The sequence below is a fragment of the Panthera leo genome, chromosome D1 (genome assembly GCF_018350215.1).
Source record: "Panthera leo isolate Ple1 chromosome D1, P.leo_Ple1_pat1.1, whole genome shotgun sequence".
Lineage (NCBI taxonomy): Eukaryota > Metazoa > Chordata > Mammalia > Carnivora > Felidae > Panthera > Panthera leo.
In genome coordinates this window covers 98,995,742-99,023,396 of record NC_056688.1, presented here as the reverse complement: position 1 = coordinate 99,023,396, position 27,655 = coordinate 98,995,742, and the positions used below count along the sequence as shown (strand labels likewise).

Here is a 27,655-nt window from a genome sequence, read left to right as displayed (position 1 = left end):
ACTGGACTCTGAAGGGAGTAAAATGGGTAAGAGAGACTGTAAAGGTTCAAGTAAGAACTGGGGTGATGATAATGGGAATCAAAAGGAAAGGTCAGAGATTCAAGAACTATTCTGAAGGTAGGATCAGTGGGACTTTTCATTTTTTATTTTACTTTTAATTTTTTAACGTTTATTTATTTTTGAGAGAGAGAGAGACAGAGAGAGAGAGAGAGAGAGACAGAGAATGAACGGGGGAGGGGCAGAGAGCGAGAGAGAGAGACACAGACTCCAAAGCAGGCTCCAGGCTCCGAGCTGTCAGCACACAGCCTGACACGGGGCTTGAATTCAGGAACTGTGAGATCATGATCTGAGCCAAAGTCAGACACTTAACCAACTGAGCCACCCAGGCACCCCTCAGTGGGGCTTTTTAGCTGACTACATGTGAAGGGAGAGAGGAAAGGAGGAGTCTAGAATGAGTCTATAGAGTCTAGAATGATAGAGCGGGGAACCCAAGAGGCGACGCAGATCCAAGGATGAGGGTGAGAAGTTCTGTTTCTGACATGTTGAAATGAAGTAACTGTCAGACATACAAGTAGAGATGTACGAGCCTGATAGGACCCTGGCTGTATGCGACTGGTGCTCCGGGGGTATTCAGGGCTAAAAATACAGACTTAGAGGTCATTTGCCTAAGGCAGTGGGAAAGTCAAGAGATAAGACTGCTCAGTAACTATGTGTAGTGAGTAAAGTAATGAGCCCAGTATAGAACACTGGGCAATGACAACATTTAGGATGAGGAACAAGAGACAATGGGAAGGATTGGTCAGAGAAGAAGGAAGAAGTAGTAGAAAGGGTATAACTTTGAAGCCACACAGAATCAGTTTTAGAATTTCTTCTCCACTACCTATTGTATGTCCTTGAACAAATTAGTCATGAGCCTCAGTTTTCCTGTCTATTATATAGGGACAATACAGTAGTAACCCCCTTATCTGCATAGGATACATTCCAGGACCCCCAGTGGATGCCAGAAACCAGGGATAGTATTGAACCCTATATATGTTTTTTCCTATACGTACATATCTATGGTAAAGTTTAATTTATAAATTAGGCATAGTATGAGATCAACAATAATTAACAAATAATAAAATAAAATAATTATGACAATAAACTGTAATAAAAATTATGTGAATGTGGTCTCTCTCAAAATATCTTCTTGTACTTTCACCCTTCTTTTTTATTTTTTAATGTGTATCTATTTTGAGAGAGAGAGAGAGAGAGAGAGAGAGAGAGAACATGCACGTGTGTGCACGAAAGTGGGGGAGGGGCAGAGACAGAGGGAGAGAGAGAATCCCAAGTAGGGTCCTGGGATCAAGACCTGAGTCAGGCTCCACGCTCAGCTTGGGATTCTCTCTCTCCCTCCCTCTGTCCCTCTCCCCCAACTCATACTCTAAATTATGTCTGTAAAGTAAAGTCAAATAAATAAATAAATTAATTAATTAACAAAATAAAATAAAATAAAATTCTCATAAAAAAGATAATTAAAAAAACAAATAAAAATAAATAAGTAAAAAGTGCCTTTCACAATGCCTACCTCACTGTAGGCACTTAACAAATGTGATTTCCTTTTTTTGTTAGTCTGGCCCTTTTATGTTTCCCTGCCGGTAAGTGACAGGAAGTAGGCTATCCTTAGTTGTTAAGTAGTTTTTAGCCTTATTTTATTTTATTTTTTTTTTGAGAGAGACATGGAGCTTGATCTCACAATTGTGAGATCATGACCTGAGCCAAAATCAAGGGTCAGATGCTTAACCGACTGAGCTACCAGGGCGCCCCTGTAGATTTTAGCTTCACCAAGGGTCAAATTGGGAGACAGCCCGGTCTCTGCCAATCTACAGTTACTCTCAACTGAAGCCACAAAGATGCAAAAAAATTCAGGTTTGTAATGGTGCTCTCGATGCCCATAGAACTACTGCGCTTCTTCTGTGTTATTTCTGCTTTTCCAGGACACTAGTCCTTGGGAGCAGCTCCACAATGAAATAAGTGAGCAAATAAGAACATATTTGAAATGGGCTAGGAATTCATAGTTGTTAGAGGTGACACCAGCTTCATTTTTGGCTCACGGAATATAAGGGCGTTTTGTATATGGTAGGCGATGAAAAGGTGCTGGAATGCCCCCAAAATACTAAAATTAGAAAAGAAAAATTCTTCATGACTCAAAGATTAGTGTGGTAGAGGTTTTTTTTTTTTTTTTTGAAACTAAAACATGTATTACATCATCCTGGCAGGCCTGTTTTTAATGATCTGTAAGCTTCAATACAGCAAGTATCATTTAAGGCTTTGAAGGGAGAGGAAAAAGGGTGTTTCAAGTCCCTCAAACAATTTACTGCTCCAGTATTTCTAATAATCATGTGAGTATTTTTCCTTTCGACTGGCGAGCAAAGGAAGACGGAAACCTGTGGAAACTGGAGTTGGACAAGAAAACAAAGTTCACAGATGAAATCCTGTCTTATGTTGGCTGCTCAAACGAGACTCACCCCTTAGGGCTTTAAAAAAATTCATCCAGCACAGTCTCTTTTGTTCCCCTCAGTGGTTAAGTGTCACAGAAGCCTACTCAGGCTGATCTAAACAATCATGGGAAAGTTCCTTCAGGAAAAAGAGGCAGGGATTACTGTACTTTGTCATGGTCATTCATGCCAATGGTAGGCCATTTCCCCTCAGAGATGTATTTCTCTAATTAGAGCGATGGGCTGAAAACAAGCAATTTTTAAGTCAATCAATACAATTAAAATGTCTCCAAATAACACAATAGTTTTATTTCTGTGGTAATTACCTCCCTTCCCTTGAAAATGAAACTGTCTTCCCACTATTAGTGCATGGTTAAAACAGATGACCTTCGGGAACCTATAAACTAGTGCCTGGCATACAGCAGGCACTCAATAAACACTTGTTGAAGGGCACCTGGCTGGCTCAGTTGGAGGAGCATGCGACTCTTGATCTCGGGGTCATTGAGTTCAAGCCCCACATTAGCTGTAGAGATTACTTAAATAAATAAGTAAAACTTAAAAAAATACTTCTTGAATGGAAGAAGGAATGCATAGGGCGAAACAAACACCTTCTCTTGAAGGCCTCTGTTCTTTTTGTATTAATCCAAGGCTAATTTAGCTTCTTTAGAGTCACATCATCCTGTGCTCAAGACTCAGTTCAAGTCTCTTGCTATTTTATTGTTAAGGTCCATATTATCATGACTCTTTTTCTCGACCAATTTTTTCAATTGGGCATTTTTTAACTCACTTTTTACTTACATTTATTATTTTATATTTTCCCATTTTAGTTGTAGAATGAGCTTGTTGCTCCAGCCTGGAACACATCTAACTGGAACACAGAGGTAAGAGTTACATATGAACAACAGACTAGCTTCTCGGTCCTCTTGGCATCCTCTAAATCACCTTTCATGATACTCTTATATTACTTAGTCATTCGCTCATTTACTTATTCAACAAATATTTACTAAGTCTTAATATGTGTCAGGCACCATTCTCAATGCTAAGGATACAGCAATGAACAAAAGGGACCGAAATCCCTGCCCCTGTGATATTTACAAGCGAGTGCAGGGAAGGTCAGGCAAAACAAGAAAAACATGTCATGAAAAACAAAACAGTAGAGGATTTATTCTAGATTACAAGAAACCAAAGAGACGTTACCAAGTACAATGTGTAAACCTTGATTCTATCCGGGGTCAGAAAACAAACAGCTAAATATATTTGAGAACAATCAGGGAAATTGTAACTTGCATTAGATGTTAGATGATGTTATGGAATTATTGTTCATTTTGTTAAATGTGATAATGACATAGGGATTATGCAGGAGAATAGGAGAATACCCTTATTGTTAGGAGTATGTAGGGGTAAGGTGTCAGGATTCCTGTAACTTAGTTTCAAATGATCTATCATCTATCTATCTATCTATCTATCTATCTATCTATCTATCTATCATCTATCTACCTACCTACCTACTTACCTGCCATGCACAAATGTAACAAAATGTCAGCATTTGGTGAATCCAGGTAAAGGGCATAGAGGTGTCTTTATAACTTTCTTGTAGGTTTGAAAATTTTCAAATAAGGAGTGGTGGGAGCGGGGGAAACTTATTCCATTTCTAGTCAGAAATGTGACTCATGATTAATTAGTTTGACTCTTGTTGCTCAACATTTTTCTATAAGTGGGTTGATCCCTCATCCTGAAGTATTTCCTTTCATCATATACCTAGCAACACTTTCCCTTTTCTGTTGTGGCCAGAGGAAAGGCTAGGATATGGGATAGCCACAGAATATTCTCTCAAAATATCTCTTTGCTATGACTTTGTTAAATTAACATTAAGTGGAGCACGGGGTGCCAGAAGGTGAGTCTTGGTTCAACAGTAGCCCACAAGAGAAACTGAAATAGATACATGTATTTCTGACAGGTCCTGGAAGAAGCACAAAGCACACTCTGAGGGATCACAGGGGAGGTCAAGGCAAGGTGCAGACAGAAAGCGATAGGACCTGGGGCAACATGCCTTTATTAGGGTCTGTGGGAGGAGTGCTTTGGGGTCCCCAGGCTAAGGCCAGATTGGTCAATTCAAACCAAACAAGTGAGGCTTTAGTGAGTTCCATGGGGGTCTTGTTTAAGGGGCGCACCAGGGGAAGGCCCTGGGAGGTAGGGGAGACTGCTGATCACAAGGGTTGTTAGGGAAGTCACATCAGGAACTCAATTGCTTGTGGCTCTTCCAGCTGTTATCCAGAGCATTGGATTGCACAAGGGGACTAGTGTCAGTTTAAGGTCCCTGCAGGCCAAACAAATTGGATGCTGAGGCAGCAATACCATGGAGCAGCTTAGCTAAATTCTGTACACTCTTCCTTCAACTTGATCTGAAATAGTGCTTTCACATATCTGTTATTCACACACTTTATAGCTGAATTCAAGCTAGTAATAAAATAATTACAAAGTACAGGAAAAACACAAGGACGAAGTAGGAAGCAAATTAGCCATGAAGCCAGTAATATAGGGTGTATATTAGATTTCTATGGTTGCTGTAATAAAGTAGCACAAACTTAGTGGCTTGAAACAACTGAAATTTATTTTCTTAACAGATCTGGAGGCCATTAGTCCACCATGTGTCTTACAGGGCTAACATCAGCGTGTCTGCAGGGCTGGTTCCTTCTTCTCTAGGGGAGACTGTTTCCTTGGCTTTTCAGTCTTCTAGAGGCTGTCCTTATTCCTTGGCTTGTGGCCCTTTCCTCCCACTGGTTTTGGCTTTCACACTACTTTTTTCCTCTCCTGTCATCAAACCTTGTCTGCCACTTACAAGTGATTATATTATCCAGGATAATCTCCCCCAACTCAAGATCCTTAACTTAATCCTATCTGCAAAGTTCTTCTTGCCAAATAAAATGACATTCACAGGCTCCAGGCATTAGGACCTGGGTATCTTTGGGTGCCATTATTGAGTTTACCACAGCATGAGAAAGGGTCATGTAAATAAGTAAGAAATAAAAGAGAGGATCCTCACTAATTCTTTGAAAATAAGTTAGAAGGTATCATATCATTCTTCCTCAGAAAGGGTATCTCTCATCACCATAAACACTTAGACTGAGAGAGTAAACCGGGATGGAGGTACTCAGACCTCATATTGCTTCCGGGATCTACCACTTATTTAATGTTGGGCAAATTACTTATCTGCTATGCTTCAACTCCCTCGTCTTTAAACCAGAGATGGTAATATTTTCTCAAATGGTGGTTGAGAAGATTCAATACTATAATGCATGAAAAGATTTAACACAGTTCCTGACACATTTAAATAATGCCTGTTATAATTATTTTATTATTCATGGAATAGGACGTGCAACCCTCCTGATGCTGATCAGTACACAGTATTTCCAGGGGCCGCTAGTGACCCCTTCTATGTGCATTCTACAGCATTCTATGTAAGATAATAAGTAAAAAGCTTACTCAAATGTCAATTTTTTTTTCCCAATTTTAAGCACAGTGGATAGGAGTATCTCTAAACTGCATTGCAAACTTCCTTGTCTTATTAAAAAATAATAGTAAACATAGTTACCCTTTGCTTATTAATTCTGACTCAACATTATAAATATGGCTTATTGTCCTGGAACATAATAGAAAGATATCCTCAAGGAGAAAAAAGATTCATAAAATCATTTATTTGACTGCTACATGGTAACTGACCTCAAATACCATTTTTATTTGTTTTTTATTTTTTTATTTTTTTAGTATGAAATTTATTGTCAAATCGGTTTCCATATAACACCCAGTGCTTGCACTGTGCAAACACCCAACACTGTGCTTCTGTGGATCAAATACCGTTTTTAATTTGGATTTTCTCTTCACCGCTTGGGTCTCTAGTGACTCTCTTTTCTGATAACACTTATCACAACTGTCAGTGTGTGGCTGTGATAATGTGATTTATAAAATATATATATTTGGTCATTGGGATGACCACAATATATATCTCGTATGTATTTGGTCTTCATGCACAGTTCCTGGTTCACAGCTCCCAAAACACTTGGAATTTCCTAAGTGTTCAGAGTGATCAAGGTGTCTTTTGTTATGTGAATGAGTGACTTTTGAAAGCACCTAAGGATGTGGCTGCCAGAACCGACTTTGGGATTAGAGGGTTGGAACTTTCAGTCCCATCCCCCTACTGCCAGGGAGGAGAGATGGGCTGGAGATTGAGCTCCACCTCCAGAAGCCAAAGATTTGATCAACCACACCTATGTAATAAAGCCTTCATAAAAACACAAAAGGATGGGGTTCTGAGAGCTTCTGGGTTGGGGAATATGGGGAGCTTCGGGGAGAGTGGTGCAACTGGAGAGGGCAGGCAAGCCCAGCGCCCTTTCCCCATACCTTGCCTTATGCGTCTCTTTTATCTGCTTCTGAGTTAAATCCTTTCAGAATAAACTGGTAATCCAGTAAGTAGAATGTTTCTCTGAGTTCTGTGAGCTGCCCTAGCAAGTTACTCTCAAACCTGAGGAGGAAGTACTGGGAACCTCTGATATATATAGTTAATTGGTCAAAAGTACAGGTTAACAGCCTGGGCTTGTGACTGGCATCTGAAGTAAGGAGGTGAGGGGCAGTCTTGTAGGCCAGAACCCTTACTCTGTGGAATCTGATGCTATTTCCAGGTTGATAGTGTCAGAATTTAGGTGAATTAAGATGAATTCTTGGACACCTTGCTGGTGTTGTGTGGGAAGCCCCCACCCTCCATGTCTGAAATCGGTTCTAGGAACTTAATTGAGTGGCTAAGGCTAGCAACACTTTAGACTACTCTCACTACTTTTTATCTGCAGCTGATGACCTAATCAGTATTTGAAGATTATGCATTCATAAGAGGTTCCCTGGGAAACGCTTAAGAGACTTCCTGCCCTGCCTACTAAGACACATGTAAACCCTGTAAACACTAGCTCTTCAGGGTCCATTTTTACTTACTTTCAAATTAGTGACTATATTTTGAACACCTTAGTAGTTTGACCGCTATGTTGTTAAGATATTAAAGAGTTCAACCACGTCAGACACTAGCCTGAGGATCTGTCTAATGTTTAATGCAAATCAAAAGACTAGAAAATTAATCGGCTTAAGGTGTGAAAATATCTTCACTTTAATGATCGTATCTTATCAAAATGACCCAGTAATTGCTCTGTCTACCTGAAGTTACAGAGTTCTCATGTTTTTGTTTACAGTGAACATCAGACAATCCTTAAGGCTACTGACGGACATTCTGTACCCATATAGATACAAATGTATATGTAAACAGAGGAAATCTAGATTACCCAGTGATTTAGCCATATTAATTCTGGCTTCTACATTTTTACTGTCAACATTAACGCTCCTGCTTAATTGAGCCCTTTGTTGATAAAATACTTTTTTTGTTTGTTGGTTTATTTCTCCCCCAAATTGCTTCTTGCCCTCAGGGAAGGTGTGTGAACTAACAAGTCTTATCTTTGCTGTAGACTGGGGCCTCTCTGTCAGTCTTAGCTGTGGCCCATTTTTTGTTTTTTTTATGTTTATTTATTTTTCACACACACACACACACACACACACACACACACACACACACAGAGTGTGAGTGGGGGAGGGGCAGAGAGCAAGAGGGAGACACAGAATCTGAAGTAGGCTCCAGGCTCTGAGCTGTCAGCACTGAGCCCAATGTGGGGCTCAAACTCACGAACTGTGAGATCATGAGCGTAGCGGAAGTTGGACGCTTAACCAACTGAGCTACCCAGGCGCCCCAGTTGTGGCCCATTTTTAAGTGGAAAGGAGACCAGAACTCTCAGACAGACAAGTTGGTATAGTACACAATTAAAATTCAATGAATTCTCAGATGAGCCATACCTATATTTAAGTATAAGTATAAAATTCTTAATAAAACTAACAAAATCAATTTTGGGGTGAACTGTCATTCAAATTATTCATGTCACTGGTATTTGCAGGATGACAAGACATTTTAGGTACACCTATTAAGTGTTACTAAAATGTATTTTTATCAGTACTGTTCTTCATGCAACATAGTCCATTCATGTTAGCTTACAAAACAGATGTAATGAATATAGTGATACATGGTGCTTCTTTCTCTGTATTTGCCAGGAATCTGAAGAATCATGAGATTTTCTTGTCCTGCCCACAATGGCTTTAAAGAGCACATGTATTAGGTGTATACCAATAATAGTATAATAATAGGTGCCATATATGGGGTACCTACTAAGAGTTAAGCACTATATAGAGTGCTTTTTATATTGTGGTGGTTTTCAGATACATCTACAAAATCTTTTGAAGGTGGATCCCAATTCTTTTCCCCTTGAGTATGGGCTAAACTTACTGATTCATTTCTAATGAATAGAATAGAATGAAAGTGACAGTGTGTGACTTCAGAGACTAGTTCATAAAAGGCACTGTGGCATCCTGCTTGCTCTCTCTGAGATCACTTTTTCTGGGGAAGTCACTGCCATAATCATGAGGAACATGTGAACTGCTGAGGCCTCCTGCCAACAGTGATACAAGTGAGCAAGCCTTCAGACGGCTGCAGCCCCAACCTAAATCTTGATTTCAGTCTTATGAGGGAGAACCATCCAAGCAAGTTGATTCTGCATTCCTGATGCTTAGAAACTGTGTGAAATAATAAATGTTTATTGTTTTAAGCCTCTAAGGTTTGGGGTAAATATATCACATAGCAATAGATAACTAATACATACACACACACACACACACACACACACACACACACACACACATTTTATTCTCACAACTACCAGGAGACGAATGGTATTATGAGGAAACAAAGGCTCAGGTGGTTACTTAACTTACTCAAGGCCACACAGCTAGTGGTTGCAGACCCATGATACTACGTCCATATTTGCTCCACTATATTATACTATTTCTTTTCAGATCCTGTTTCTTTTAGGCAGCTTCTTAGCTATCCCTCCCAACTCTGATTAGCTTGCCATCAATGCTCTCATTCAAATAATGGATTAAGAAAGAAAAAGAATGGCTAAGGACAGAGCCCAGAATTCTACTTCTGGAGATGTCCCTTTAGCATGATCGGAACCCATTAATTAGCACATTTTTGGTATGATTTTCAACCACTTATTTATTACCCATCCTCTATTCCTTTTGCTTATTCATAAGGATATCATGGAGAGGGTGCCAAGGTCCTGCTAAGATTCAACTAAACTAAACAAATATTATGAATATAGCCATGCTAAGTATAGTTTTCTCCGGATTTACCAGTCTTGTAATCCCTTCACAAAGGGAAGAAGTTTGCACTGGCTGTGTCATTCCCTCCTCCGTCAATGTTACCGCCATTAACATCATGTACCATCGCTCCTGTCACTTCACAGTTATCACTGATTTTGAGAAATAAATAACCATTTTAGACATATTATTTGATTTAAACCTCAGGACTACCCTATGAAATAGGTTGTTCTCTTATTATTTCTAGTTCACCAATTGGGAAATGTGGCTTATAGAGATTCAGTAACTTGCCCAATGTCATTTTACTAAGAGGTGAAAGAGCTGGGGTTGAAACCAGGTCTTCTTACCCACCAAGCATGGGCTCTCTTGCTTTCCTTTTCCCTCTTCTCTTCTCCCCTCCATCCCCACATCCTCCCCCCTAACTTCTTCTTCAATAAACTCTGATAGACTTACAGTTAACACAACTTCCTTTTCTGAATAGGTATAGATATTGATTCTTTTTAATAAATAGTTGAAGAATATCACCCAAGATAGATGTCAAGGTCACCAGGCTTCAGTCTGCCGAAATGACCTTCTGAATATTGGGTCCCTGCCTCTACATTTGGAACTTCTCTCCCCTTCCCTCCCCATGATGGGCACAATTTCCTCTTTCTTTCTTTCTTTCTTTCTTTCTTTCTTTCTTTCTTTCTTTCAAGTTTACTTATTTTGAGAGAGAGAGAAAGCATGAGGGAGGGAGGGGCAGAGAGAAAGGGAGAGAGAATCCCAAGCAGGCTCCATCCTGTCAGCACAGAGCCCGACACAGGGCTTGCTCCCATTAACCATGAGATCATGACCTGAGCCGAAATTAAGAGTCAGATGTTCAACTGACTGAGCCACCCAGGTACCCTCACAATTTCCACTTTCTAAACACTGCCGGCAGTGGTTCAGTCAGCTTATCTACTAGGCCTCGGTACCTTGGAATATAAACTAGATCCAGAAACTTAAGTTCATTTAAAGCAGTTAGGTGATCTCTTATAATCTCAGTTATGTTTGATTTTATTCCCTGGAACTACTGTTCATTTTATCTTTTCCAGTCCAAAGAGCACCCTCTTTAACTGAGAAGAATAAATGAAAATAGGAGGTGAATTTTCTTTTCTTTTCTTTCATTTATTAATACAATACCATCCATCTAGGGTTCATTGTTCTTTTTGCTGCAATGTAATTTTTTTAATAAGGAAGACTTTTATATACGCACCCCTATGTTTATTGCAGCATTATTTATAATAGCCAAGATGTGCCAACTCGTGTTTATCAATAAATGCATGGATAAAGAAGATGTGGTATATATGTGTGTGTGTGCATATATGTGTACCAAATATATATATATATATACACACACACACACACACATATATATATATATATACACATATATATATATGATGGAATATTATATAACCATAAAAAAGGATGGGGTCTTGACTTTTGTGACAACATAGATGTACCTAGAGGGCATTAGGCTAAGTGAAGTAAGTCAGACTGAGAAAGACAAATACCATGTAATTTCACTCATATGTATAATCTAAAAAAAAATTAATACACAAACAAAAGGCATAATCAGATCTATAAATACAGAAAATAAATTGATGGCTGCCAGAGGGGAGGAAGGTATGGATATGGGAAAAATGGGTGAAGGGGAGTAGGAAATATAGGCTTCCAGTTATGGAATGAATACATCATAGGAATAAAAGGTACATCATAAAATATAATCACTTATATTATAATACTTGTATGGTGACAGATGGTAACTACTTGTGGTGTGCACAGCAAAACATACAGAGATGTTGAATTACTCTGTTGTACACCTGAAACTAATGTAACATTGTGCATCCATTATGCTCAAATAAAAAATTAAAATAAAAAAATTAAAAGGAAAACTTTTTATATTGTCTTCAGTATTTTGCCACAATTCTCAGTTTTCCTAGTCTCTTACTTTCCCTTTAATTTAATGCAATTCAGTAAGTATTCACTTATATATACCGTGAACCAGGCACTTGGCTAGATGCTAGGAACATAGAGTAAGCAAGATAGATAAATGCTTTCCTGGAACTTATGGTCTAATAAGAAAGGCAGAATTTTTTTAATGTTTTATTTATTTTTGAGAGAGAGAGCAAGCACAAGCTGGGGAGGGACAGAGAAAGGGGGACAGAGGATCCAAAGCGGGGTCTTTGCTGACAGCAGAGAGCCTGATGCAGAACTCAAACTCACGAACTGCGAGATCATGACGTGAGCCAAAGTCAGATGCTTAACTGACTTAGCCACCCAGGTGCCCCAAGAAAAGTAGAATTTAAGCAAATAATTATATGTATGAGAAATGTTAGGAAAAGAGCTTACAAGAAGCAGATTGAACCTAACTTAAAAGTTCAAGTCTTCTTAGAAAAAGAGACACTTAAAAAAAATTACCAATCTTATATAAACCCTTTCAGAAAAGATAGGAGGAAATACTTCCAAACGCATTTTATGAGTTTAATCACAATGTTTTTATGATTAATGATTTAATGTCAGAATAATCCTGACACTCAGAACAGACAAGGATATTACAAGAAAAGAAAACCGTAGCCTAAAATACCTCATTGGATAGATGCAAAAGTAATTAATAAAATGTTAAAGAAATCCAATGATATGTGAAAATGATAATAAATCACGACTAAGGTGGATTTATCCACATGAACATCAGAAAGGGGAAAAATCATATGTCACTCAATACATTCACAAAAATAAAAGATTGAATACCCATTCATAATAAAAATTCTCACCAAACTAAGAATAAAAGTAAATTTCCTCAACCTACTAAAGGGCATCCATGAAAAACCTCATATTTAATTCTAAAGACTGAAAACTTTCTGGCCAAATCAATGTTATCTGCTCTTACCACTTCTATTTAATATTGTAATGAGGTCCTACTCTGTGCAATAAAGAAATTAAAAAGAAAGACCCTTACCAAGATGGTAAAGGAAGAAGCAAAACTGCCTCTATTTGCATGTGACATGATTTTGCTGCAGAAAATTCTAAGAAATCTACAAAGAAACTATGAGAACTAATAAGTGAATTTACCAAAGTCACAGGATATAATGTACAAAAGGCAATTATATATATGTAATTTTTTTTTTTTTTTAAGTAGGCTTCATGTTCAGCACAGAGCCCAGTGCAGGGCTTGAACTCATGACCCTGAGCTCAAGACCTTGGCTGAGATCAAGAGTCAGATGCTTAACTGACTGAGCCACCCAGGTGCCCCTATATTTCTATATTCTTAAAATGGAAAACCAGTAAAGAAAATAACTTTAAAAAATAATACTATTGGGGCATCTGGGTGGCTCAGTCGATAAAGCGTCCGACTCTTGATTTCAGCTCAGGTCATGATCTCACAGTTTGTGAGTTCAAGCTCTGCATCAGGCTCTGTACTGACAGTGCGAAATCTGCTTGGGATTCTCTCTCTCCCTCTCTCTCTGCCCCTCCCGTCACTGGTGCTCTCTTGCTTTCTCAAAATAAATAAATAAACTTAAAAAAAATACTATTTATAATGGGAGAACAAAACAAAATATTTAGGAATAACTTTAATAAAATGTGTAAGATCTGTATATTAAATGCTGTAATGCATTGCTGAAAGAAATGTAAGAAGATCTAAGGAAAAATGTACTATGTCCATGGATTGGAAGATTCAATACTGTGAAGTTGACAATTCACCCCGAATTGATCTACAGAGTCTTCAAATCTCAATCAAATTCTTGTCAGGCTTTATTTACTTTTCTTTTTTTTTTTTTGTAGAAATTGACAAGTTTATTCTAAAAGTTATATAGAAATGCAAGGGACCTCTAATGACCAAAATAATCTAGAAAAAGGCAAAGTTGAGCTGTGTACACTACCTTATTATAAAGCTAAACTAATCAGACTAAAGTTTAACAAATATATCAATAGAACAGAATAGAAAATCTAGAAATGCACCCACACATATATAGTCAATTGTTTTTGTTTTTTGTTGTTGTTTTTTTTTTTAACAAAGGAACCAAAACAATTAAGTGGGAAAAGTGAAGTCTTTTCAACAAATAGTGTTGGAATAAACAACTAGCTATCCAGATGGTACAAAAAAGGATCTTGACCTCAACATCAAACCACCCACAAAAATTGATTCAAGATGGATTATAGACCAAACATAAAAGCTAGATTTCTGATGCTTTTAGACGAAAATGAAGGGTAATACTGTCACAAACTTAGGGTAGCAAAGGTTTTTTAACACTGGACCCAGAAGTCATTAATCATAAAAGAAAAAATTGATCAAATGTGGACTTTAAAAACTTCTGCTCAATGAGAGCACCATTAAGGAAATAAACAAGCCAAAGAATGGTAGCAATATTTGCAATAAGCATATCTGACTTACAACTAGACTGGTTACAAGGAGCTCCTACTACACAATAATTAAAACAACCCACCCAAAACTGAGCAAAAGATTTCAAGAGGCACTTCACAAAGAAAATGGCTAATAAGCAATACAAAACTGTTCAGTGTCAGTAATCATCAGGGAAATGCAAATTAAAACCACAATGAGACACCACTTCATATTCACTAGAAAGGCTAAAATGAAAAGTCTGTATTTGCTTTAGCAACACATATATTAAAATTGGGACAATACAGAGATTTGCATGGCCCCTGTGCAAGTATGACATGCAAATTGGTGAAGTGTTCCATATTAAAAAAAATAACCTTATAGTGATAATCATTTCACAATATATACATATATCAAATCATCACATTGTATATTTTAAACTTATACAATGTTATCTGTCAATTATATCTCAACAAATTATATCTCAATAAATAAGCTAGGGGGGAAAAGAAGACTGACAACACCAAATGTTAGCAAGGATATGAAACAACTGGGATTTTTCAGACATTGCTGGTAGATATGTAAAACAGTACAATCACTTTGGAAAAAGTCTGCCAGCAAATATCCCTTAGATATTTACCCAAGAGAAATAAAAACATATGTCCATGAAGTTAAGCATCCTTTCATGAAAAAACTCGGAACAAGCTGGGTACAGAAGCAACGTATTTCAACAAAATAAAGGCCATTTATGTCCCACAGCTAACATAATAGTGAAAGACTAAAGGCTCTCCCTCTAAGACCATGAACAAGATCACTCCTTTCCAACATAGTACTGGAAGTCCTAGCCAGAGAAATTAGGGAATAAAAAAGAAATGGAAGCCATCCAAATTGGAAAGGAAGAAGTAAGGGGCGCCTGGTGGCTCAGTCAGCTAGGTGTCCGACTTCAGCTCAGGTCATGATCTCGTGGTTTCTGGGTTCGAGCCCCATGTCAGGCTCTGTGCTGACAGCTCAGAACCTGGAGCTGCTTCAGATTCTGTGTCTCCCTCTCTCTCTGCCCCTCCCACAGTGTGTTCTGTCTCACTCTGGAAGATAAATAAACATTAAAAAAATTTTTTTTTAAAAAGAAGTACAATTGTCTCTGTAGATGATATAACTTTATGTAGAAAATCTTTAAAAAATCCATCCAGGGACAGCTGGGTGGTGTAGTCAGTTGAGAATCCGACTCGATTTTGGCTCAGGTCATGATCCCAGGGTCATGGGATTGAGCCCTTCGTCAGGCTCTGCACTGAGCGTGGAGCCTGACTGGGACTCTGTCTCTCTCTCTCCCTCTGCCCTTCTCTCTAGCTCGTGTGTGCTCTCTCTCTTTCTAAAAAAAAAAAAAAAAAAAAAATCCATCCCAAAACTGATAGAACTAAAAAATCAATCCAGTTAAGTTGCAGGACACAAAATCAACATACAAAAATCAGTTGCATTTTTGTACACTAACAACAAGTTATCTGAAAAAGAAATAAAGAAGACAATCCCACTTACAACAGTATCAAAAACAATAAAATACTTAGGAATAAATGTAATCAAAGAGGTGAAAAATCTGTACACTGAGAACTCAGACTTTGATGAAAAACACTGAAGAAGACACAAACAAATGGAAAGATATCCGTGTTCATGAATTGGAAGAATTAATGTTAAACGTTCCTACTCCTCAAAGCTATCTATAGATTCAATGTAATCCCTATCAAAATTCCAATGGCATGTGTCAAAGCGGTGGAAAAAAATCCTGAAGTTCATAAGAAACCACAAAAGACCCTGAAAAGCTACATCAATCCTAAGAACGAAGCAGAGCAGGAGGCATCATTCTTTCTGATTTCAAACTATATTACAAAGCTAATGTAATCAAAACAGTATGGTACTGGCACAAAAACAGATACACAGACCAATGGAACAGAATCAAGAGCATAAAAATAAATCCACACATATACAGTGAACTAACTTTGACAAGAATCAAGAGCATAAAAATAAATCCACACATATACAGTGAACAAACTTTGACAAGGGAGCCAAGAATGCTCAATGGGGAAAGGATAGTCTCTTCAATAAATGGTGCCAATGCCAGGAAAACAAGTTATTCATATGCAAAAGAATGAAATTGGACCCGTATCTTACACCACTCACAAAAATTAACTTGAAATGGATTAAAGACTTAAATAGAAGATCTGAAAACTGTAAAACTCCTAGAAGAAAACATAGGGGAAAAGCTCCTTGACATTGGTCTTGGCAATGATTTTTTGGATGTGATACCACAGTGCAAGCAACAAAGGCAAAAAGTAAGTAAGTGGGACTGCATCAAATACAAAAGCCTCTGCACAGCAAAATAAACAGTCAGCAAAATGAAAAGGTAACTACAGAATGAGAGAAAAGATTTGCAAACCATATAGCTGATAAGTCATCAATATCCAAAATACATAAGGAACTCATACAACTCAATAGCAAAACCCCCAAATAATCCAATTAAAAAATGGGCAGAGAACCTGAATAGACATTTTCCGAAAGAAGACGTATTAATGACCAACATATACATAAGATGCTTGTGTTAAGGGGAATGTAAATTGGTACAGCCATTCTGGGAAACAGTATGAAGTTTCTCAAAATGTTAAAAATAGAACTATCATATGATCCAGCAACCTCATATCTGGGTATAATATCCATAGGAAATGAAATAACTATCCCAAAGACATATCTGCACTCTCATGTTCATTCAGCATTCTTCACTATAGTCAAGACATGGAACAACCTAAGTGTTGACGTACAAATGGATTTAAAAAATGTGGTATATGTATATAGTGGAATACAATTCAGCCATAAAAGAGAAGGAAATCCTGCCTTCTGCAGTAACATGGATGGATCTTGAAGGCATTATGCTAAGTGAAATAAGTCAGACAGAGGAAAACAAATGCTATATGATCTCAAATTATATATGGAACCTTAGGGGTGCCTGTGTGGCTCAGTCAGGTGAGCATCTGACTCTCGATTTTGGTTCGGGTGGTGATCCTCAGGTTGTGGGACTGGGCCCTGCATAGGCTCAATATTGAGCGTGGAGCCTCCTTGGGATTCTCTCTCTCTCTCTCTCTCTCTCTCTCTCTCTCTCTCCCATTCTCTGCCCCTCTCCCCCACTCACACTCACTCTCTCTAAAATAAAAAAAATTATATATGGAATCTAAAAAAGACAAACTAATTGAAATAGTAGAATGGTGGTTGCCAGGAACTGTGGGGTGGGAGAAATGGGGAGATATTGATCAAAGGGTATAAACTTCTAGTTATAAGATCAACAAATTCTGGGGATGTAACATATAGCATAATGACTATACTTATGAATACTGTATTATATACTTGAAAGTTGCTAAGAAAGCAAATCTCAAATGTTTTCACCACCCAAAACAACAACAACAACAAACCCACAAAAAAACCAGGTGCTTATGTGAGGTGATGTAGGTGTTAACTAACCTTATTGTGGTGATCATTTTGCAGTATATATATATATATATATATATATATATATATATATATATGTATCAAATCATCGCTTTGTATACCTCAAACTTACAATGTTATATGTCAATTGTATCACCATAAAGCTGGGAAGAGATATGTGCACAAAAAGACTTGTAGACAAATGTTCATAGAAGCTTTATTGATAGTAGCCAAGCACTAGATAATTTACCTGTCCATTAACAGGTGAACAAAAACCAAACTGTGTTATATTCATATCATGGAATACTACTCAGCAATAAAAAGAAACAAACGTGTTGATACATACCACAATGTAGATGAATATTTCTCCAAAGAAGTTGTACAAATGACCAATATGCACGTGAAAAGATGCTCTACGTCATTAGTTATGAGAGAAACATAAATCAAAAGCACAATGAGATACTACTTCATACCCATTAGGATGCTTATGATAAAAAAACCGATGATATCAAGTGTTGGCAAGAATGTGGAGAAGCCATAATTCATACCTTGCTGGTGGGAATGTAAAATGATGCAGCTACTTTGGAAAACAGTCAAGAAGTTCCTCAAAAAGTTACACCAAGAATCACCATATGACCAAGCATTCCACTCCTAGGCATGTACCCAAGAGAAATGAAAGCATATGTTCACACAAAAACTTGAATGCAGATATTCATAGCAGCATTATTCATAATAGCCAAAAAGAAGAAACAACTCAGATATCTGTCCATAGATGAGTAGATAAACAAATGTGGTACATCCATACAATGGAATATTATTTGGTCCTAAAAAGGAATGAGGCATGCATATACACTATAGAATGGATGAACCTTGAAAATATTATTTTAAGTGAAAGAACCCAGACACAGAGGCCCACATATTGTATGATTCCATTTATATGAAATTCTCCGAATAGGCAAATCCAAAGAGACAGAAAGTAAATTAGTGGTTGCCTGGGCCTAGGAGTGGGTAGGTGGGGGAAAAGTAGTAAGTAATTAGTAATTAGAGTTACTGCTAATTAGGTATGGGGTTTTGTGGGAGAATGGGGGGAATTGGTGATGAAAATACTCTAAAACTGATTGTGGTGATGATTGTACAACTGTATATGAATATACTAAAAGCCACTGAATTGTACACCTTATTGGTTTTTTTTTTTTAGATTTTTTTAAAAAAAGTTTATTTTTGACAGAAAACGCATATGAGAGGGAAGGGGCAGACAGAGAGAAGATCTGAAGCAGGCTCTGCATCAACAGCAGCCTGATGCGGGGCTCGAACTCACAAACCATGAGATCATGACCTGAGCCAAAGTCAGATGCTTAACCAACTGAACCACCAGGCACCCCAGTATTTTTATAATTGATTTTTAGGAACTCTGTATGTAAGGAAATTGGCCCTTCATCTGTAATATAAGTTGCAAATATCTCTCCATGTTTGTTGTTAATTTTTTGTCTTTATTTATAGGTTTTTTTTGGTCAAGCCAATTTTTCATTCTTTTTTATCTAATGAAATACATCAATAGTTTCTTTTATGGCTTCCAGCGTTGTTTTTTTTTTTTTTTTTGCCATTCATATTTAGAAAGCCTTTTCTCTCTGTGAGATTATAAAAACATTTTCCTGTGGTTTCTTTGAGTATATTTATGGTTTCAATTTTTACATTGAAATTTTTGATCCATCTGGAATTTATTTTTATATAAGGTATAAGGAAGAAATCCAACTTAATTTTTTTTAAAGATTGCTACTAGTTGAGCTCATTGATTTCACATGCCCTCCCTACCCCAACATAGGTTAATTCCACTTTCACATTTGGGTCAATTTCTGGGCTTCTCGATTCTGGTCCGGTGATTTTTACTTATCTATTCCTGTGCCAACAATGAATGTTTGTATAGCATAGTGATGAAGAGCATGTATACTGGAGCCAACTTCCTGAGTTTAAATTCAACCTCTGCCACTTACTGGCTCTGTGAGTCTGAGCAAGTTCATTGTAATGGGCTGTTGTGAGGATTAAAGGAATTATTTTATCTAAAGGACTTAGATAAAGGAGCACTGACAGTTTTATGATTTTTAAGTCTTTCTTTCCAAGAACATAGTATGCCTTTCCATATGCCCAAGTGTTTTTTTTTTTTTTGGTTCTTCAGTAGTGGTTTTTTAAAAATATTTTTTAAATTTTTATTTATTTTTGAGAGAGACAGAGAGCATGAGTGAGGGAGGGGCAGAGAGAGAGGGAGACACAGAATCTGAAGCAGGCTCCAGGCTGTCAGCACAGAGCCCAGCGTGGGGCCCGAAATCATGAACTGTGAGACTGTGACCTGAGTTGAAGTCAGATGCTTAACCAACCGAGCCACCCAGGCACCCCTCTTCAGTAGTGTTTTAAAGCCTTCTTCATATGATCTTGCATATTCTTGTTAAGTTTATTCATAGGTATTTTATCTTCCCTTGCTATTATAAAAAGGGACTTTTCTTCTTATTTGAATATATAAAGGCTATTATTTTTAAATAAATTATTCGTTTTAGTGTATTTTCTCTTATTGCCTTGCTGAAGTTTTATAATATTTATAATAGATTTCAGTTTATCTTGGGCTTTCCAAGCAATTATATCACTTCCAAATAATGTAATTTTCCTTCCCCTTAAAAATTCTATGTCTCTTATTTCTTTCTTATTTCTTTTTCCTGCCTAATAGTATTGACTGGAATCTTCAGAAAAGTATAAATAAGAATAGCAAATAGTAAAGAGTTGAAACTGTTAAAATTTTTTTTTAAAGTTTATTTCTTTATTTTGAGAGAGAGAGAGTGCTAGCAGGGTAGGGACAGAGAGAGAGGGGACAGAGAGAATCCCAAGCAGGCTCCATACCATCAGCACAGAGCCCAATGCAGAGTTCGAACTCACCAAACGTGAGATCATGACCTGAGCTGAAATCAACGGTTGGACGCTCAACAGACTGAGCCACCCAGAGTGAAACTGTTTTTATAATTATATCTAGAACTCCTATCTCATGTTGCCTCCTTCTGAGATAAAGATAACATGAAGGCAAATCAAAGATTTAAAATTTTAAAGAAGAAAAAATAAATAAAATGAAATTTAAAAAGACTTTAGATATATATGAAGATATATATGGGATATGTGAGAATTATACATGAGAAAATGCTTGTACATTTAAAAAAAGGTTATACAAATGTATATTTAGCATAATATGTATTGTGTAAAAACACCCATGTATATAGAAAAAATTAGACCAAGGAGAGAGGCCTCAGGAGAAACCAAACCTCCTGACCCCTTGATTTAGACTTTTAGCCTGGAGACTGTGAGAAAATAAATTTCTGTTGTGTAAGCCAAAAACCCCACCAAAAACAAAAACAAAAACCCCCAAACAAGCAAAAAAAAAAACAAAAAACAAAACAAAAAAAAAACACAAAAAAACAAACCAAAACAAAACAAAAACCCTACTAGGAATAACAGCAAGTATATAAATAAATGGTGAGTGCTGTTAGTAGTGGGTTTGGAGGTGATTATTCTTCTGCTTCATTACACCTTTCTGTTCTACTACATTTCTACAATAAGCAAGTATTCCTTCAATGATCAGAAAAACACAAAGGAATCAAGTATACTGTTTTCTGGCTGAATGTGACTTTGAGCTTATGTCTTGACATTTGAAATCCCTATCACCATACTCTCCTAACTCAGTCCAGTTTTGTGATGTACATCAAAAATGCTTAATCTATACCTTCCATCTGGCTAGGTAAACTACAATCTAATCCCACGATGATGTCACTTCTCTTCTGCTCTTTTATCTGAATCCAGATGTTCTCCAACATGCCCCCACCCTCAGATGTGTGTCTAGATATACAAGCAGCTATAGATCTTTTTGATACCAAACTGTTTTGCTTCTCTTAAGTCTCTTAAGTATATTTCTTTTTCATTGCCCATGATTCTTCCCACAAGACCTCTGAATGACCCACAGATGGAAGTATCCCACAAGGCAAGTCTGTTCTTTGCTACTCCTGAGCATTAACTCTCCTTGAGCAAACATTTTTCTCAAGTTTTTGAACCCTGGGATCTCCTAAGACACTCCAAGGAAACCCTTCTCCCGCCAAGATGATGACTAATACAACTTTTGGAGATACAGCGTTCTTGGAGGAAGTCCAGAAACCATATTGATTGGCTTTATTACAAATTCATATCTAACCTCAACTGGATGCTCATGGCTACTGGGTAATCCTTTTAGTCATCTCCTTCTGACTTTGTATTACATTCTTACAACAGCTGCCCCAGACATTTTCCATTCTCAAATTTCCAAACTAACCCTTTGCCCCAACTCCCAACCTTAAGCAGATACACTGTTTTATTGTGAAGATCAAGTCACCTGATTATTAAGTCCTTCAATTTCCTTCCCCTATGCCTTAATATTTCTTTTTGTCTTCAGTTATCCTCACCTCTTTCTTTCCTCTCTCAGAGAAAGAATCTTTCCTGTTTCTTACTAAGATTAATCTCTCCATCTGTGCTCTTGAGTCCATATTCTTTGTTTCTCTGGGACCTCGCTCTATCAATTATCCCCTTACACTTGCATCTTTAACCTTGCCTTTTCCATTAACTCTTTGCTATCTACTCACATATGTTTAAGTGATCCCTTAATCTAAAAAAATTTCAAAGACTATTCGCTAAAGCTACTTTTTTTGTGGGGTGGGGGTGCAGAAACGGTGTTTTACTAAAGCCCAGGACAGGACCCATGGGCACAAAGAGCTGCCTTCTCCTTTTGTTTTTCAAAGCCAAATTTCTCAGAAGGGTGTGCTATATTCATTATCTCTTTCTTACCACCCATTCATGCACTCAGTAATCCTTTCAATACTGCTTCCATCGCTCAACTAAACTGTTCTCTTGAAAGTTATGGGTGATCACTCAATCACTGTGGATTCGAAGGGTCTTTTCTTAGTTTTCCACCTGTGACAACTGATACTGTTGCTCATCTTTTCCTTGGAACTCTCCTCCTTGGCTTCTGTGATGTCATACTATGCCATTTCTTTTCATACATGCTGACTGTTTCTTCCCTGATTCTTCTTCCTTCTTCACCCTTTAAATATAAAGATCCCTCAAAGTTCTTCCCTTATCTCCCCTCTCACTACACTTTCATTCCTCAGCGATCTCACTCATTCACATGATTTAACTACTGACCATATTTCCTCTTCCAATCTCTGTATCAGTCTTGAAAGCTGCTGGACAAGCTCATTTGAAAGGTTCACTGGCTTTTCAAACTCAGTTGACTCTGAATCAAGCTACAGCAGCAACTCTTAACTAATTCCAGTTCACAAACTCACCGAGCCTTCTGTTTTCCACTTTTCATTTTTTAACAATATGTTTATGCTGCTCTTTATCAATTTTTAAGTTTCAGACATCATCTTTGGACTCTTAGTTGAAGATGACAAATTATCTTTCTTACCACCTACGCACACTTCCCATATTCCAATCTTTCTAATATATAGTGCTAATTTTATTATTTTTTATTTTTATTAATTTTTTTTAACATTTTATTTATTTTTGAGACAGAGAGAGACAGAGCATGAACAGGGGAGGGTCAGCGAGAGGGAGACACAGAATCCAAAACAGGCTCCAGGCTCTGAGCTGTCAGCACAGAGCCCGACGCGGGGCTGGAACTCACGGACCGTGAGATCATGGGCCGAAGTCGGCCGTTCAACCGACTGAGCCACCCAGGCGCCCCTATATAGTGCTAATTTTAGCTTAAAATGTTCAGTACTTATATTTTTATGCTCTATAAACATTATTCACAGCCAAGCCACAGAGTATATTAGTAGCACATTTTTTCTTATACAACTTTTTTTCTTGGAATACTTACCACTTTCTTGGTTTGCTTGGAGTTTCTAAGTATTAATCACTACTTTTTTTTTCTAATTAAAGATTTTATTTTCAGGTAATGTCTACACCCAACGTGGGGCTCAAACTCACAACCCCAAGAGCAAGCGTCGCATGCTCCACCGTCTGTCTGAGCCAGCCAGGCACCCCTAATTGTTACTTCTTTAACTGAAGTATTAATCTCTACTTCTCCAAATGAATGTAATCTAAAAAGTTTTATCAGTTCTATTTTTTATATTCTTATACACATTCCTCTAGGAGTTTTCTGCTCTCCAATCTGAATTGTTTGTTTTCTAGCTCTCCTGCACAAATGGTCGTCTGGGACTATCATTCATTATCATCCTACGAATTCTCTTTACCTCTGCCCTGTGTTGTTGGATCCCTTGTTCCTAGATCCCATAATTCTATCTTTTTAGATTTAATCCCATTTTTTGATGAAATACATCCTCCAGCAGTTTCATGAGAAAAGGTTTATGGGAGTTAAAATTTATAAGCTCTTGCCTATCTAAAAATCCGTATTCTATCTCAGAGTTGGTTTGGTACAGAATTCTAGGTCAGAAATAATTTTCCCTTAGAATTTGGAAAGCATCGCTCTATTGTTTTTTAGCTTCCAGTGCTGCTATTAAGAAACCTGATGGGGCGCCTGGGTGGCGCAGTCGGTTAAGCGTCCGACTTCGGCCAGGTCACGATCTCGCGGTCTGTAAGTTCGAGCCCCGCGTCAGGCTCTGAGCTGATGGCTCGGAGCCTGGAGCCTGTTTCCAATTCTGTGTCTCCATCTCTCTCTGCCCCTCCCCCGTTCATGCTCTGTCTCTCTCTGTCCCAAAAAAAATAAAAATAAAAAATGTTGAAAAAAAAAAAAATTAAAAAAAAAAAGAAACCTGATGGCGGGGCGCCTGGGTGGCTCAGTCGGTTAAGCGTCCGACTTCGGCTCAGGTCACGATCTCGCGGTCTGTGAGGTCAAGCCCCACGTCAGGCTCTGGGCTGATGGCTCAGAGCCTGGAGCCTGTTTCCGATTCTGTGTCTCCCTCTCTCTCTGCCCCTCTCCCGTTCATGCTCTGTCTCTGTCTCAAAAATAAATAAACGTTAAAAAAAAAAATTTAAAATAAATAAATAAATAAATAATAATAAAAAAGAAACCTGATGGCATTCTAATTCCTCTGTTTTCTTTTTCTGGAAGCCCAGTTTTTTTACTGTTACACTCCTGGGGTGACAGCAGAGAACCCGATGTGGATCTCAAACTAACGAACTGTGAGATCATGACCTGAGCCAAAGTTGGACACTTAACCAACTGAGCCACCCAGGCGCCCCCAGACTATGAACTTCTTAAAAAGAGAACTATCTCTATCCTTTTAGTTCCAGCACCTAGAATAACAACCTGGCACTGAGGACACACTCAGCAAATACTGCTGAGTAAATGAAGAGATGAATGAATGAGTTCTCTGCGTGCTTTTCATCACCCAGCATGGCGCTTTGAACACTGAAAACATTTAATAAATACACGAATTCAAAAAGGAAAGCTTTATGACTGACATTTTGTATTTAAAATGTCAAATATATGGTTCTCAGAAAAACTTGTTTGCATGATAAGTATAGTTTACATAGCTACAGTATTTTGCGAGTTTACTACAAACGTAATGCAATCATGTTAACCAAGTAACTACTGAAAGTGAATCCTGACTCCATTGTTTGGAAGAGTCTCATTCTTAATGTCCTTTTCAAAAATAAACTTTTGTTTTTGTTTTGGCCCCATCCTTCATGTCCCACTCTTTGATTTTTTTAATAGAAGAAGAAAGGGGTAGGAATATGTTAATTACAAATTATAAGGCTGTACAAAAAGCCACTGGCTGAATTGAGAGCAAGCTTCTGACAGAGATGACAGGATTACAGGGTACACATACTGAAGTCTTTCATCCTCAATACACTAACATAATGAAATGTTCCCAGCGGTCCTAGTTTTTATGTCACTTTAGGTCAATATTCAGAATTCAGTTTTCAGTTTTCAATATTCAGAATTCATTTACTCTTCTAGGATCTGCTTTTTAAAATGCTCAAGTATACTAAAATGTAGTTTGTAATAGATCCAAATAAAGATAGCTTATGGAATAAGTTTGGCAAGAGAGTAAATTTCTCTACCACAGATCATATTTGCTTATTACTCCAGATAAGCTGGTTTCCTCACTGTCTTTCCAGATACCTTTATCACCTCAGTGCTCACGCTGCCTAAAATGCCCCTTTCCTTCCTCTTAGTCCTATTCAGCCATCTTTCAAGGTTCAACCTGAGCCAACTGTCTTTAATGAAAGCTTCCACGTGACTTCCTCTTCCTGGTGACCTGTAGCACTTCTTTGAAACACGTATCCTGACACCTGATTACACTATACCACTCTTTTTAAAATTTAAATGTTCTTTATTTATTTTGAGAGAGAGACAGAGATAGAGAGCAAAAAAGGAAGGGGCAGAGAGAGAGAAAGAGAGAGAGAGGGAGAGAGAGAATCCCAAGCAGGCTCCCTGCTGTCAGCACAGATCTCACAAATCATGAGATCATGACCCAAGCCAAAATCGAGAGTCTGAGGCTCAACCGACTGAGCCACCCAGGTACTCCTACACTATACCACTCTTTAGTCGTCTTCCCAACGAGACTGTACGCATCTCAGTGGCAAGGCCACAGTCTTTTTTTCTACATCTAATAACTCCTAGTACCACTTTGGGCATAACAAATGCTCAAACAAAATTTTCCTTTTTTTTTCAAAATAAAAATAGCTTTATTTTCATTGTGATTGTGAAAATGTTACATGATCATTATAAAAAAAATTCGAACACTATAGAAGAGTGTGAAGAAAAAAGTAAAATGCCAGCACTGAGAGAAAACCACTAATATTTTGGTAAACCTCTTTCCAAACATCTTGGTATACACATAAACATGCACAGACATAAAATATATATAATTTTATATAAATGGTATTATGCCATTCTGCTGTCCTGCAACTTGAAATAATAAATGTAGATTTTTCAGTGTCTCCCTAGAATCTTATTATTTCCTTGTCCAGCATTGCCTCCTGATTTAATTTTATTTTAAAAGTAGAAATATGCTTGTAAGGAATTATTGGCCAGTTAGCAAGACAAATAAGGTTGTGAAAACTGAAATTATATATTTTTCAGACTACTAATTTTTTGTCACCAGACCCACTGTGATTATAATGTGGCTAAATTCATCTACTTGTAAATATTTTTTTAATGTTTATTTATTTTGAGAAAGAGACAGAGCATATGGGGGAGGAGGAGGGGCAGAGAGAGGGAGAGAGAGAGAATCTCAAGCAGGCTCCGTGCTATCAGCACAGAGCCCAGCACCAGGCTCGATCTCAGGAACTATGAAATCATAACCTGAGCTGAGATCAAGAGTCAGATACTTAACCAGCTGAGTCACCCAGGAACCCCTATTTGTAAATATTTTAAAAAATATTGGTCACCTGGTAAATGTCTTTGTGGACTACCCATTAATCTTTGTATGTTTTGTTACACGTCTTTCCCAAGGTTTCAATCAGGTAATACAGTCTTACATTCCTTCTGCAAGTGACAGAGGTGGTGATAAATACTTTCCGGTATCAGTTTCGTCCCACTTGTATGGCCTCTTCACACTAAAATACTTTTAAATGATAGTGCTGATGGTAGAGCCTACTTTATAATTTGTTCATGTGAAATGCATTAGTATTGGTTTTCTTGAGAAATAATACTTTAAAGCTCCTAAAGGTCCTTTTTGGTTCCTATGTGTCTAGAAAAACAGCATGCAACCCACGAAGTTCCTTTTCATCCATCTCCATGCCAGATGCGAATTTCCAGAACTGTTTTTAAAATCAGGGCAAGGAGAAAAGAACAGGGCAGGGAATCCTTGGCTGCAAGAACCGGCTTCAAAGAATTCAGTGTGCCGGGAACAGCAGCCAACTGGGTGCGACTGACTGCACCCTTGCACCAAAGCCAGAGAACAAAGATGAAGAAGGGTGAGGAAATTAAGGAGATTCTTGAAGTGACTTCCCAGGAGGAATCTTAGACCAGCCACACCCAGTCCCTTCATCTTGGTAAATAACTCAGCAAAACTGCAAATAGGCTTAGCAGAGTCCCTGCCGAAACCTCTCCCACAGAGTGGGGATTTCTTCCTTATTGCTGTTGCATGCAACTTCCCAGACCCGCGCTTGCCTGCAGGGGAAGTGTGTGCTCTCCCCA

General features: G+C 37.8%; 1 protein-coding gene and 1 non-coding gene across 4 annotated transcripts in view; one reads left to right on the top strand and one right to left on the bottom strand.

Moving 5' to 3' along the window:
• Positions 1-27,655, bottom strand: part of CD1H11orf49 (chromosome D1 C11orf49 homolog) — a 198,466-nt gene that overhangs the window by 63,288 nt on the left and 107,523 nt on the right. The window lies entirely within an intron of this gene.
• On the top strand, positions 14,341-14,444 carry LOC122201492. Its single transcript, XR_006194200.1, has one exon. It is a non-coding gene; the product is annotated as a U6 spliceosomal RNA (small nuclear RNA).